We start from the raw sequence: 15,702 nt of genomic DNA, 5'->3' as shown, positions 1-15,702 counted from the left end.
TAAATTAACTATACTACAATAGAATTATTTTTTAAAAAGCTTCTAATTAACTAATTTAGTTCTTCAAAGTACTTAGGTAATCAATTTTGCTTTATAATGTGCAGTGCTTAACTAAGTTCAGTTGTGTCTGACTCTTTGCAACGCCATGGACTGCAGCCCACCAGGCTCCTCTGTCCATAGGATTATCCAGGCAAGAATTCTGGATTGGGTTGCCATTTCCTTCCCCAGCGCAGGGCTTGAACCCATAGCTCTTGCATTGGTAGGCGGTTTCTTTACCACAGGGAAACCATATGGGTGCTTTTCTGTGTTTTAATTGCAGTTTAGGAAGTTGGCTGGTAGTTTTGTGTTAACATGAAAGGCGTTGTAATTTTTTTCATTTAAAATATTGGAAAATGGGTTCTTTCTTAGCATTTATGCAGAATATCTGATTTTCAGTAATGGATGATGCTAGACAGGTAGAAGATATTATTCTTATCTCTTCTATGTGAACTGTCTTCTATGTGTACTTGACAGGTTCTGTCATCCTTATAGGTCTTTTATAAATGAGTAGCACATGATTTTTTATTATCTGCATAATGGCAAAGTATGTTGATTTTCCATAGCCTTTACCTTAGTCTTTTCCTTGGTCTTCTAAGGAAAGACCTTGCTCCTCCTGCAGCCCTTACAAATAATGGCTGTTTTCAATCTCCTACTTCTCTTATCTCTAGACCTGGGGTTGGAATGTCTTCCTTGTTTCTCACTGCTGCTCCTAGAATGCCTTCCCTTCTGGCTCACTGATACCTCCCTGGCACTACACCTGTCACAGTTCTGGATGATTTTTCAATATCTATAGATAATCCTAATGATGCATTGGCCAAGTCATGACAGTGTATGGCAGAAACCATCACAATGTTGTAAAGTATTCATCCTCCAATTAAAATAAATAAATAAATTTTAAAAATGCACTGGCCTCTCAGTTTCTTGACCTCTCTTCCAATAAGTTTTCCTCCATGCTCCTTCCAATCTTTATTTCTTTTACTTATCCTATTTCTTGATTGTTTTTGTCCCCAAGAATAAGCTTATTAAAGTTTTTAGATAAATCCATAATTCTTTTCTATGAGTTAGTACAGAGTAATACTTATTTCAAATTTTAAAACATTATTATTTCAGAATGTCAGGTAATTTGTCAGAGCAAGCACTGCATCACAAAAGTAATTTAAAAACCTGTAAGTCATTAGAAGGAAGGCATGGGAGCTCTAAATCCAGCTCTAAGCATTGCATGTCTTACCACCAGAAAGGAAGTTACATGGGCATGAGACTAGAGGGAGAGAAATGGGAAGTTGCGGGACTGTGCACTTCAGCGAGACCACAGGGGTGATCGCTGGGGAAGCACCTCTGTATCCTGCTCTGCTGCGCGGTATCCGCGGGCGACTTAAGGGGAAGAGGAACTGCAGGCAAGCAGTGCGATGTTTGCGGAAAGGAGATGGAGTGTGAAGTTAGCAGGCTGTGATTCCGTTCTTGATGTAGCCACTTAATAACTGTACAATCTTATATTTCACCTCACCTCAGTGTTTTCATCTGTAAAATAGGATTAATACATATAACATGAAGAATTTTTGTGAGAATTAAGTGGTGTGTGTATACCCATTTACACTGTAACTGGCACGTAGATTCAGCTCAGTAACACTCCAGTAGTTGAATATGTTTTATTTATTTGTTTGAATGAGAAATAGAATTGTTGACTCACAAAAGAGGAGAATTAAGTCACCAAGTTTGCATATGAGTAGGGATTGAATTATCGGTTTATGTTGGTAGCCTAAAGAAGAAATTGTTTACTGTGAAAGAAAAAGAAGTTTAGCTTGTTTTCTTCCGTTTTCATGAAGAAGCCTATTATGCTTTTTGAAAATTTCAGTTTAGAATAATAGTAGTGAAAATTAATTGCAGACACACTACACATGATCCTGGGCCCTCTGCGTATCGTAGTTCATGTAACCCTCACAGTAACCGTATCAGTTAGGCACTATAATTATTACTCTCATTTGTACAGGAAAAGAGCTGCAAGTTAGACACTTTGCCTAACTCATGACATCAGTTCAGTGCAGTCGCTTAGTCTTGTCGGACTCTGCGACCCCTTGGACCGCAGCACGCCAGGCCTCCCTGTCCATCACCAACTCCCGGAGTTTGCTCAAACTCATGTCCATTGAGTCGGTGATGCCATCCAACCATCTCGTCCTCTGTCATCCCCTTCTCCTCCTGCCCTCAATCTTTCCCAGCATCAGAGTCTTTTCCATAGTAGCCAGTAAATAAGAGTTGGAAATGAAATGTATGCAATCTGAATCTAGAGTGTATATTCCTATCTACTATGTTGGTACAGCCCTTTTCAAAATCTCAAATATTGAGCAAAGCGAGTGAGTATTGTGAGAAACTTTGATGCAGTGGTGCCCACTACTTGATGTTTTATAGGAATGTCTTTTTAAAACATATTTATTCGTTTGGCTGCGCTGGGTCTCAGTTGCGGCACGCGGGGCCTTTGTTGCATCACGTGGCACCTTTTGTTTTGGCACACAGACTCCCTAGTTTTCGCACGTGGGCTCCAGAGAGTGCTGGCTCAGTTGTGGCTCAGGCTTAGTTGCTCTGCCATGTGTGGGATCTTTGTTCCCCAGTCACAGATCAAACCCACATCCCCCACATTGCAGGGCGAATTCTTAACCCTTGGATGACCAGGGAAGTCCCTATAGGAATTTCTTCTGATTATATAATTCATGCTATATAAATAACTCTGTCAGGAAAGAGTAATCCCAGTTTTAGCTTAGGAGACATTGAGAACATTAGGGGAAGTTTATAAATATACGCTAAATTTCTAAATAGAACAGGTTAGAGTAGGAAACAAGCAGAAATAATAAGGAGAAAGGATTCCCAGATTAGCTAGGAACTGAGTTGTGCCTTACAGGTTATGGTTTCGGAAGGCAAGAGACAGGAGAATATCTTACCAGGAGGAAAAAACATGTGAATTCAAGAAAATTTCCTAAGGTTATAGAGGATGAGAAATCTGATCTCCTAGAAGTGAAGGGAAGTCGCTCAGTCGTATCCGACTCTTTGGGACCCTATGGACTGTAGCCTACCAGGATCCTCTGTCCACGGGATTTTTCAGGCAAGAGTACTGGAGTGGGTTGCCATTTCCTCCTCCAGGGGCTTTTCCCAACCCAGGGATCAAACCTGGGTCTCCCGCGTTGTAGGCAGATGCTTTACTGTCTGAGCCACCAGGAAAGTTTGCAATACCAATGCAAATACCAATGCAAATTCTGTCATGGCCTGCTTGTTCTCTTTTTAAAAAGAAATGGAAGTAGAAGAGTGCACTCAATTCTATCCTGATTCCCTCATATATCTAGTGTTCATGAATCAACAGCTGGCTTTTAAAATATTCATTCGCCTGTTCTTTATGCCTATATATTTCAGTGGGAGTTGCCCCAGTGAGGGTAGAGTTTGGCTGCAGGAACCACATGTGGGTTGAGCAATGTCTTTGTGTGCAAACACAAGGTCCTTTATGTACTGACAGATGGCCGCCCCCTCACATCACCACTGGTGTTCCAACCTGTTTAGTTGGGAAAGAGTTGGTCAACAATATCTTTTCATTTTGCTTTTGGAATGCATTTCTAATATTTTCCTGACTTACATGTAAACATATTGAATTTAATAAATGGAGAAATCAGATAGCATTTTATCTCAATAAAGGAGTATGCCTAGTGAGCGCCTGACTGCTAATATAGCCTTAGAACGTTGTCAGGGCTGACTTACATGTAGGTGGTCATATTATTGATTTGAGATTTTTTAATGTATCCATAGTAGGTTAGGGTACAAGGTGCATCATTTTGAAACTGTCTCTGTGAGATAATGAAGCTCTGTTGTGGTGTAATATCCTTTCCCATAAAACCTGTGGTTGCTGCTGTATGGTGTGTGTTGAAACATTTACTACTTTGCATTTTTAACTATGGGAATATGCTGCAGGGCAGAAGACAAAATTTTACTCATGAAATAAACTTATGCTGAAATAAATGTCAAATAGAAAGATGACAAAATCTCCAAGACTCATATTCATATGGGGCTCTGAAAATCACCTGTTGTGTAATAATCAGGAGTAACAGTTGCTTGTGTAAACTCTGATTTATTACTTTTCCTATAATTTTGGGACATAGAAAAGTTATTTGATCACCAGAAATAATTTAAAATTGAGGAAACCTTTGTCATTTTATCCACACATTTCATTTAATAGACATTGCATTTGCCAACTATATATCAAAAGATATTATTCCTATGCTCATGGAGCTTGAGATGGAAAGATAGAAATATAAACAAAATAGCATTTATAAACTACACAGGAGATTCAGGAGGTCTTGAGAGAGGAGATTACATTTAAATTGAAATTTGAATGATGAGTAGAAGTTTATGTGAAAGAACAAGCCATCTGTAGTAGACCGCAAGAGGCTCACAATTTCTTGAAGGCAGGAAACACTTGAGGCAGAGAGGAAAGTTTGAAAAGATGAGACTTTTGTCTGTCTGTTCACTATTGTATGTCTGACCCTAGAGTATGGCCTGGTACGAAGCAGACACGGCAAACATGTGGCGAATGAACAGAACGAATGAATAGTTGAAGAGGAAACAGGGCCGGGCCGGAAGGGCTGATACGCTCTGTAGGTTAGTGTGTTCACCGAAGAGTGCTGAGTATGCAGTGCGCTGGATGCGCTCTTTAGAATATTTACTCTTTCAGAAGTCTGCTGGATAGAGAGTGAGCTCAGGCAGAGAGAGCTGGGAGAAGGCTATTGTGTAGCTGTTCAAGTAAGAAAAATTAAAAGGCTTATCTAAGCCATTGACGTTGGCAATGGTGCTAGAGAGGAGGGAACCAGTGTAAGAGAGAAAAACCTACAGAACTGGGTAGTTGATTTTATTTATTGAGTAAGAGAGAGAGACGGAGAAGGCAGTGGCACCCCACTCCAGTACTCTTGCCTGGAAAATCCCATGGATGGAGGAGCCTGGTAGGCTACAGTCCATGGGGTCGCTAAGAGTCGGACACGGCTGAGCCACTTCACTTTCACTTTTCCCTTTCATGCACTGGAGAAGGAAATGGCAACCCACTCCAGTATTCTTGCCTGGAGAATCCCGGGGACGGCGGAGCCTGGTGGGCTGCCGTCTATGGGGTCGCACAGAGTCGGACACGACTGAAGCGACTTAGCAGCAGCAGCAGCAGCAGCAAGAGAGAGAGAGAGATGACTCCCATGTTACTTTCTAATCTTAGGCTTTAGCGTGTTCATTTTCTATGGGACGTTCAGATAGAGATGTCTGGTAGACAGTTGCGCACATATTGTGTGCCAAGCTCAAGAAATCTTATAAACTAGCATATTCTAAGGAAAACAAAGCTTCGTAGCTTTAATTTTATTTAAAAATAACTTTATTCTTTACCCCAGTTATTTTTCTTGAAATTATACCAGTCTTTAGTTTACATTTACCTTTTTTTGGTATACTTCAGTGTTTTTTTCCTTGAAGGTAGAATTTTAAAAGGTAGCCATCTTGGTCAGAAGCAGGTAACTGATGTCAACCTTTATCCTGTCATGGTTCATTTGTTTCCGTAAATGTTTCTACAGTGCCAAATGGTTTATGTCTTAGAAAATAAATCATGTAAAGTTCATGGTAAAACAGATTAGACTAAAATTTGAATGTTAATAAATTGCCAGACGGGGGCTTATTCAGAAAAAGCGCTGAGTGCGCTGAGGTTTAGTGTAAACAGTCCGCGTCTATTACAGTTTGGAAAGCTCTGTATTAGTCAGTGCGTTTGTGTCTTAAATCCTCCTTTGAATACAGAGCACGGTCTGCCCTCCTGGTCTTCTAATTATTAACTAGATATCATCTGTAGTCAAACAAATGGAAAAAAGAAAAAAGCAAAAAAGGTGCTTTTTCCTCCCAGCTATTGGTGACCCTTGTGAACATTAACATAACATGTCACGGTGAATTGATGTAGTTGCTGTTGATCAAATGTATAATTTTCCCTAAACCGTATTGCAGACTCTACTACTTGTTTCATTTTATTAAGTCACTTTTAGGTCAGTTTGAAATTTTTTAAAGAAAAAAAATTAAGTTTTATTATTTATAATACTACAAGGCTATTATTTTGCTTCTGAGAAACTCCCCCAAATCTATAGTTATATATATGCTAATAGTGTTAATACAAATAATCAAGTTCATATAAATGTAGTATTTGGTACCACACAAGTGTTTATTTGTTTAACAAATTATGTACAGGGTACTTTAATAGGCCTTGTAGGAAGTAAATAAGACAATGGGAAGACAAAAGGAGCTTCTGGCCTGGTAAGGTTATTAAGAAACATAGGGTTCCCTGGTGGCTCAGTGGTAAGAGTTTGCCTGCCAACTCAGGAGACTCAAGAGACGCAGGTTCAATCCCTGGGTCGGGAAGATCCCCTGGAGAAGGTAATGGCAACCCACTCCGATACTCTTGCCTGGAGAATCCCATGGACAGAGGAGCCTGGTAGGTTACAGTCCACGGGGTCTCTAAGAGTCGGACACGACTTAGCGACTAAACAACAACCACGTATATATATGATTATAGTACAAAGTAAAAACTGACCCACATCATAAAATAGAAAGATAAAACGTTAAGGGGACTAAGAAACTGGGAGATGTCACTTATAGCTGGAAAAGTCAGAGATGATTTCATCGAGGAGATAGCTTTAGACCTCAGTTTTGAAGGAAGGAAAGGATTTAGACACATGGAAGTGGAAAAGGTGCAAAAGAATGCTACAGAGCAGGAAGTGGCAAGATTAACATCTCAGAGATGCGCTTACACAGGATGTAAGGTGAAGGGGGAGTGGAGGCAGAGGACGTACATCTGGCAAGCCCTGCTGGGGTCAGGTCGCAGATGGGACAGACGTGTTAAGGGCCAGACACACGATTTGGATTTTATTCACAAAGCACTTTTTAAGCAAATGAAAGATCAGCCCTGCGTGCCAGCAGTGGTAGAATGGGTGGATATAAGCAGGCGGAGAGCCAAGGCAGAGTGAAAGCTAGGGAGACTGGGGCGACTACCCTGAGAGAAAGGAGATAGTGAGAATGGTGATCTGCCCAAGGAGAGCAGTGTTTCTGTGCATAGCTGTCTAGAAAGTTTACCATTTTTTGCTCTAATGCATGTACACGAATTGGAAGGCAGTTTGGGTTTCTGGGTTGAGTTTCGGGAGTTGCTCAGTCCCAGGGCTCCTTCTCTGGCCCGTGCCCTCGCCGCGTGCTTGCTGTTCCTCCTTTGTTGCCGGCGGCCGGAGTTGAATCTGCTGTCTTCTGCTTCTGTAGCTGCCACCACCTACTGTATCCCATGGGGTTTTTATTCCCCACAAGCTGAGTGTCAAGCAGTGTCCCCATACCCATGTTCTTTCTGTGTTGCTAAAAATAAATCCAAGGGCCCTTTACCTTTGAAGATTCTTTAAAAACTATTCATCTTTATAGAGAGCCCTTTGGCGTTAGCAAATATAATAGATATGGGGAAGTTGAGTGCTTATATAACTGACAAGCTTTCCACAAACAGGGTTCAAATGTAGACATACCTCTTCTATATTTCCAGTTAATTACTCTGACACTCACATGCCTCAGTAGCACAAATCCAGGGCCCTCTTTTTGAGTCAGTCCATTCCCCAACCATTAATTACTAATTTTCCAGTAGCTCTAGGAGATAGTCCTCCACTAATGCTGAGTATCAGGGGCATGTGATTCTGATCAGTTCACTAATGTTGTTGTTTCTCACTCATATATTAAATTTTGGGGTTGAGGCCTAGCCCTGCACAACCTGATGTGATCAGTGATGCTTGATCACTACTGGGGGTTGATTTTCCTGGTCCAGGATAATTGGCAGCAGCAGTTCTCTGAGGGAAGATAAACTCACTCCCTTGGTTCCAAGTTCCTTCAACGATGCTCTAAACTGGGGCTCTAAAGTTACAGAAATTTAATAATTGACTCCTTTGGTCTATATGTGTAGTTCCATCCAGTGTACAAGCCAGTTCCAAGAGTACTGGTTGAAGACATTTTGTAACATCTTTTACCTAACAAATCCCAAATCTCTCTCCTTCCCCAATACAAAAGGTCTTGTTAAACACCTCTCTCAGACAGTGGGACTTGTTCACTCTAAACTTGCTAAGGGAACCGTGACTTAAATGATTCTTCTCCCACCAGTAGGATCTGCTCGAAGGTTATTTTCGAGCAAATAACCCCTGCCCAAACGGCAAAGCAGTTGCAAACTTCTCTTGCAAAGAAGGAAAAAAATCCACGTATTTAATCTCTAGTTCAATATCTCTCTGATAGGACATTTTACTACACTTAAAAAGTTTAAAAAATCTTATAAACACGAGCTATTTTTCTGGGCTGTCCTTTGACTTCTTCCTGAGATGAAACGAGCACCCAACACAACTTGGAAAATACTACTGACATCACTGTTGTTGTTCAGTCGCTCAGTCGGGTCCAGCTCTTTGCGACCCCATGGACTGTATGTAGCCCACCAGGTTCCTCTGTTCATGGAATTTCCCAGTTAAGAATACTGAAGTGGGTTGTCATTTCCTACTCCAGCGGATCTTCCCAGCCCAGGGATCGAACCTGTATCTCCTACATTGGCAGGCAGATTCTTCTACCACTGAGTCACATTATTACTACCACCATCAGCCCCAGAATGTACAGCATTAACATTTATTGTCTGTTTACTGTGTGCCAAGCTAAGTGCTTTATATGTACTATCTTGTAAGGATAAATAACAGCTGACTGAAGTGGAATTATTCTCATTTTACAGATGAAGAAACTGAGACTTGAGTAATTTGCCCCCTAACAGGTAACTAGTAAGTGTCAGAAAACAGCTCAAACCAGCACCTGTCTGACTAGACTGCCTTCAGTCGTTCCCGGGGTTTGTTAGTTGAGTGGCTGAACCTCTGCTTCTTTTCCAAATAAGCGTGATAACCATCCTAGGTTTAGCTACTGTATATACAGACTCCTAGCATGAAAAGTTATCATTTGAGTGGTAAAGGTAACATTATTAGTAGTAAGTCATGTGAGTATCCTGTCCTCCCTGATATGATAAAATGAGGAAGGCTTGTTACCTCTGTGATATCCTTACCCCAAATTCATAACCTCAGTCTAATCCTGACAAGACAACAGACAAATCCAAATTGAGGGACATTTTACAAAATACCTGACCAGTACTCTGCAAAAGCTTCAAGGTAGTAAAAGACAATGAAAGACCAAGAAACTATCAGATTGGAAGAGGCCAGGGAGATGAGCAAATGTAAGGTGATAATCCTGGATTGGACCCTGGAACAGAAAAAGAACCTTGGCATAAAAATTAGGAGAATCTGATAAAATCTATAGTTAGTAGCAGTACCGCGATGTTATCTTTCAGTTTTTATGAATATACCATGGTTATATGAGAAGTTCACATGAGGATAAATAGTACATGAGAGCCCTCTGTACTACCTTTACAACTTTTCTTTACTATTATTTCAAAATAAAAAGTTAATAGAATAGTTGTTTGGAACAGTCCATCAAGGGAATATGGATAGTATTACTGTCTTATTATGAGGGAAGAATTGGTCCTGGTGACAATTCTTAGCCTTTAGGTTCAGAAGAAGAATCAGGATAAGGAAATAAACTTATTGTAAAAATCTGCCATTTTAGATGTATGACCTTCTGGTTAGAATATACAATCAAATTCATAGCCTATTTTAATGTTTTAAATATCTTTTTTCTCTAAAGTTGTAAAAGAAAGGCTTCCTAGTAGACTTGGGCTGAAATAGAAGGACACTTGTTCCCAAAGAGAAGGCTTGTCTTCCTGTGTCCCTTGAAGGAAAATTAAATCAGCATGACTTTTTCCATCTTAGATCGTTTTTTTCATAGCAAGAAATATGTTTTCTATAGGGTAGAGAGAAATATGGGACTACTCATCTTTTTTTCTCTTTGGATTTGATTTCCACTCAAAATATCTAAATTCCTCAATCTCAGAGAGAGATGTGGACTTGAAGTCTCTGTAGATTTCCTTTAAAAAGGAGTATGAGTGCTTCAGTCATGATTATTTTGACATTCAAAGTATACGGGACTAGTTTAAAATTAGTCCCATAAAAATTTCATTATTATTAAAGTCACTATCATGATTTTTTATTTATTAAGTTAATTCTCTGGTATGATATATTCCATGAATTTCAATAATTTGAGATTTTCGAGTTTGTTCCTGTGTTAATAAACTTAGTAGGTTTCTGGGGAATAAAGTCATTTAAAAATAATAGTATTCTTTTCTCTTGTACGTTTTCTCATTTCATTCTAACAACAACCCTGAGGGGGAGTGTTGTAACAATTATTATCCACCAAATTATAGATGAAAAGTAGTATTTGAAAGTTCCTAAAAAAAAAAAAAAAATTAAAAAAAAAAAAAAGAAAGTTCCAAGAGAAGCCCAAAGCTAGATATCTATTAATTACCAGAGTGAGAAGGAGTCATTTCAGGGTCTTCTGACACCGAATCCCTTGTTCTTTCTGTTGCATTAAACTTCCATGGCATGCAGTTCTGGGTTCAGTCAGGAGTTCTTAACCTAAGATGGGGAAGTACACAAAATGCAATGGTGATCTGGGCATTTTTCTGTGGAGAAGATCTGCAACATTCAGTAGATTCTCAAAGAGACCTGAGATACCATTGAGTTTAAGAAGTTTTCTGAATACTATACAGGAAGAACCTAGACGTTCTTCTCACACTGCCACAAGCGGTGATGAAAATATGGCTTATGTTATCCATAACAGAATCCCTTCATCTCTTCTGCCCATTCCTAACACATACACTACACTACAACGCCATCTCTTTTAATCTTTATTTTTCTTGGTCTTGAGTTGATTTTTTTTAAAGAGTTCTACAATTAAATAGGATGTCCAATAAAACAGACACTATAGATGTTTGAAAGGTTTTTGCAGGGAAACAGTTTTAGCTTTCTTAACTAAGCTGTTCACCTAAGGAAGTTACACAATTCAGTAGGAGGATCAGAAGGACATGAACACCTAATGAACACTGGTAAACCGCTATGCCTGATGTTTTATACATGTAATGTCTCTGATTTCTCAGAACAGTTTAGCTATCTTGCTCTTAGAGGCTAAGTTTCTCAGCCATGTGGCATACCTAATAAGTGGCAGAGCTTAGATTTGAGTCTAGGTCTGTCTATCTTCAAGGCTTTCCCCACTGTATAGAAATGTCCCCTAAAGTAGAATGAGCAAGATTAGATATGGCAGTGTCTCAGTCTATGTGCAGATCTGGATGTGGGTTAGCATGACTCATCCACCTAGGAACTGGCCCATAGAGACGTAAATCTATTAATAGAAGTCATATTTGGGGACTATGAAGATAAATATTTCACACGTGTGTGTGTGCTCCATTGTACAGTCACGTCTGACTCTTTGAGACCCCACGGACTGTAGCCCACCAAGATCCTCTGTCCATGGAATTTTCCAGGCAAGAACTCCAAAGCAGGTTGCCATTTCCTACTCCAGGGGATCTTTCTGACCCAGAGATCAAACTCATATCTCCTGTGTCTCCTGCATTGGCAGGCTGATTCTTTACCACTGAGCCACCTGGGAAGCCCAGATATTGCATCAGTTCAGTTCAGTTCAGTCGCTCAGTTGTGTCCGACTCTCTGCGACCCCATGAATTGCAGCACGCCAGGCCTCTCTGTCCATCACCAACTCCCGGAGTCCACCCAAACCCATGTCCATCGAGTCGGTTATGCCATCCAACCATCTCATCCTCTGTCGTCCCTTTCTCCTTCTGCCCCCAATCCTACCCAGCATTAGGGTCTTTTCCAATGAGTCAACTCTTCGCATGAGGTGGCCAAAGTATTGGAGTTTCAGCTTCAGCATCAGACCTTCCAATGAACACCCAGGATTGATCTCCTTTAGGATGGATTGATTGGATCTCCTTGCAGTCCAAGGGACTCTCAAGAGTCTTCTCCAACACCACAGTTCAAAAGCATCAGTTCTTCGGCACTCAGCTTTCTTAACCATCCAACTCTCACATCCATACATGACCACTGGAAAAACCATAGCCTTGACTAGACGTACTTTTGTTGGCAAAGTAATGTCTCTGCTTTTAAATATGCTATCTAGGTTGGCCATAACCTTCCTTCCAAGGAGTAAGCATCTTTTAATTTCATGGCTGCAATCACCATCAGCAGTGATTTTGGAGCCCAAAAAAATAAAGTCTGACACTGTTTCCACTGTTTCCCCATCTATTTTCCATGAAGTGATGGGGCCAGATGCCATGATCTTAGTTTTCTGAACATTGAGCTTTAAGCCAACTTTTTCACTCTCCTCTTTCACCTTCATCAAGAGGCTCTTTAGTTCTTCTTCACTTTCTGCCATAAGGGTGGTGTCATCTGCATATCTGAGGTTATTGGTATTTCTCCCGGCAATCTTGATTCCAGCTTGTATTTCTTCCAGCCCAGCGTTTCTCATGATGTACTCTGCATATAAGTTAAATAAGCAGGGTGACAATATACAGCCTTGACGTATTCCTTTTCCTATTTGGAACCAGTCTGTTGTTCCATGTCCAGTTCTAACTGTTGCTACCTGACCTGCATACAGGTTTCTCAAGAGACAGGTCAGATGGTCTGGTATTCCCATCTCTTTCAGAATTTTCCACAGTTTATTGTGGTCCACTGGAGAAGGGCATGGCAAACCACTTCAGTATTCTTGCCTTGAGAACCCCACGAACAGTATGAAAAGGCAAAAAGATAGGACACTGAAAGATGAACTCCCCAGGTCAGTAGGTGCCCAATATACTAATGGAGATCAGTGGAGAAATAACTCCAGAAAGAATGATGGGATGGAGCCAAAGCAAAAACGATACCCAACTGTGGATGTGACTGGTGATAGACGCAAAGTCCGATACTGTAAAGAGCAATATTGCATAGGAACCTGGAATGTTAGGTCCATGAATCAAGGCAAATTGGAAGTGGTCAAACAGGAGATGGCAAGAGTGAACATTGACATTCTAGGAATCAGCGAACTAAGATGGACTGGAATGGGTGAATTTAACTCAGATGACCGTTATATCTACTACTGTGGGCAAGAATCCCTTAGAAGAAATGGAGTAGCCATCATGGTCAACAAAAGAGTCCAAAATGCAGTACTTGGATGCAATCTCAAAAACGATAGAATGATCTCTGTTCATTTCCAAGGCAAACCATTCAATATCACGGTAATCCAAGTCTATGCCCCGACCAGTAACACTGAAGAAGCTGAAGTTGAACGATTCTATGAAGACTTACAAGACCTTCTAGAACTAACACCCAAAAAAGATGTCCTTTTCATTATAGGGGACTGGAATGCAAAAGTAGGAAGTCAAGAAACCCCTGGCGTAACAGGCAAGTTTGGCCTTGGAGTACAGAATGAAGCAGGGCAAAGGCTAATAGAGTTTTGCCACGAGAACGCACTGGTAATAGCAAACACCCTATTCCAACAACACAAGAGATATTGCATAGAAGGAGACAATTTGAAATAATGGAAGTATCTGTAGAGAATCCATATCTGTAGAGACTCATTTGAAAGGCAGAAATTAGCACATTAATGACTATCAAAGCTGTGTCCTCCTGACTTGCTGTCAGGCATTTGACATGTTGGAGATGTGAAAACAAGTGTCATGGACCTAGCCACTGAGGTGAAAAGTAGGCAGACAGGGCACCTAGGACCAGGAGCCAGGCACTGAGAAATTAGCTGTAATTCATCTATTCAGATAATGATTGTAATTCAGTCATTGAGAATATAGGGGACTGAGGTTAAATGAACCAGTAAGCAAATGGAACGTAATGGCAGATCACTGAGGTTGATTGCTTATGTTGGAAATGATACCAAATAAAGGGTCCAGCACTAAGCCTACAAGTGGAAATTAAGCAGCTTTACCCGTCAGGGCTAGGAGTGTTAAAAGTATTAATAGGTAGTAAAATAAGAATAATCTTATTAATCTAGTACAGGGGTTCTCTAAGTAGGGTCTCCAGACCAGTATCAGCAGAACCTAGGAATTAGAAATGAAAATGTCTGGGGCCAACCCTAGACCTGTTGAATCCTAAATCTTGGGATAGGGCCGAGCGGCCTTCTAGATGCATGCTTAGATTTGAGCACCATTCATTTGCTGCTGCTGCTCAGCCGCGTCGGTTGTGTCCACCTCTGTGCAACCCCATAGACGGCAGCCCACCAGGCTCCTCTGTCCCTGGGATTCTCCAGGCAAGAACACCAGAGTGGGTTGCCATTTCCTTCTCCAATGCACGAAAGTGAAAAGGGAAAGTGAAGTCGCTCAGTCGCGTCTGACTCTTAGTGACCCCATGGACTGCAGCCCACCAGGCTCCTCTGTCCATGGGATTTTCCAGGCAAGAGTATTGGAGTAGGTCGCCAGTGCCTTCTCCAACCATTGATCTAGTGGACAATACTGCCCCCTAAAACCTAATATCAACTTATATGTAAGAGAAAACCAGAAGGCATTCTAGCCTCTGTTCTTTGTTTATGTGAGAACTGTGTATATTAAAGAGGCCCTTTTAGCAGAGTCAGAATATTGAGGTTAAGTAAAATAGCATTTTCGTTGAGAGCTAGTTCTTATTTTTGGAAAACAGGTATTGCCTAGTAAAGTTGATCACACACAAACTCAGTGACCTTGCAGTACCATTCCTTGGTAAGTACCCTAGAGAAATACATGCTCATGTGTACCAGAAGGGACATATAAGAAGGTTAACAGAAGCCTTTGGTATCCATAATAACAAATGAAAACAGCCCATATGTTTAGAAGAATGAATAAATAAATAGGATTATATTTATGTGATGAAATACAGTACAGCAGAGAAAAATGAATGACTATAGCTATACTAATTTACTGTGATGAATTTCAAAACATAATCGTCTATGGATCAAGAAAAAAGTGAATTGAAGAGTACATGATGATTTTTATTAACAAAGTTTGCTGTTGCTGCTGCTGCTGCTAAGTCGCTTCAGTCGTGTCCGACTCTGTGCGACCCCATAGACGGCAGCCCACCAGGCTCCGCCGTCCCCGAGATTCTCCAGGCAAGAATACTGGAGTGGGTTGCCATTTCCTTCTCCAGTGCATGAAAGGGAAAAGTGAAAGTGAAGTCGCTCAGTCGTGTCCGACTCCTAGCGACCCCATGGGTCTGCAGCCTACCAGGCTCCTCCACCCATGGGATTTTCCAGGCAAGAGGACTGGAGTGGGCTGCCATTGCCTTCTCTGAACAAAGTTTAAGAGCAGGCAAAACTATGTGATAAATGATATTAGTAATACATACAGAGATGGTAGGTTTTCCCAGATGGCCCTAGTGGTAAAGAACCTGCCTGCCAATACAGGAGACATAAGAGATGTTGATTCAATCCCTGGGTCAGGAAGATCCCATGCAGGAGGACATGGCTACTCACTCCAGTATTCTTGCCTGGAGAATCCCATGGACAGAGGAGCCTGGTGGGCTACAGTCCAAAGGGTCACAAAGAGACAGACACGACTGAAGTGACTTAGCACGCACACACGCACAGAGATGTTAAAACTCTTAAAAAGCTAAAGAATGATTAAAACTTAATTGCTTCTGGGGCAAGAGAAGGGCATGCAGTTGAGGAGGGCTACATAAGGGGCTGCAAATGTCTCCCTAGTGGGTATCAAAGTTTTGAATG

General features: G+C 41.0%; 1 protein-coding gene and 1 long non-coding RNA gene across 2 annotated transcripts in view; both read left to right on the top strand.

The window, feature by feature from the left end:
• The window catches only part of MEGF9 (multiple EGF like domains 9), an 81,591-nt gene that overhangs the window by 38,865 nt on the left and 27,024 nt on the right, over positions 1-15,702 (top strand). The gene's annotated exons all lie outside the window — the stretch shown is intronic.
• LOC145520914 (uncharacterized) lies at positions 9,180-14,832 on the top strand. Its single transcript, XR_014064902.1, has 2 exons — positions 9,180-11,459; positions 14,222-14,832. It is a non-coding gene; the product is annotated as an uncharacterized LOC145520914 (long non-coding RNA).

The sequence above is a fragment of the Giraffa tippelskirchi genome, chromosome 1, assembly GCF_054371585.1.
Source record: "Giraffa tippelskirchi isolate mGirTip1 chromosome 1, T2T-mGirTip1v1.2.pri, whole genome shotgun sequence".
Taxonomy (NCBI): Eukaryota; Metazoa; Chordata; class Mammalia; order Artiodactyla; family Giraffidae; genus Giraffa; species Giraffa tippelskirchi.
The sequence above is the reverse complement of the archived record's forward strand: the minus strand, read 5'-3'. Positions and strand labels throughout refer to the sequence as shown.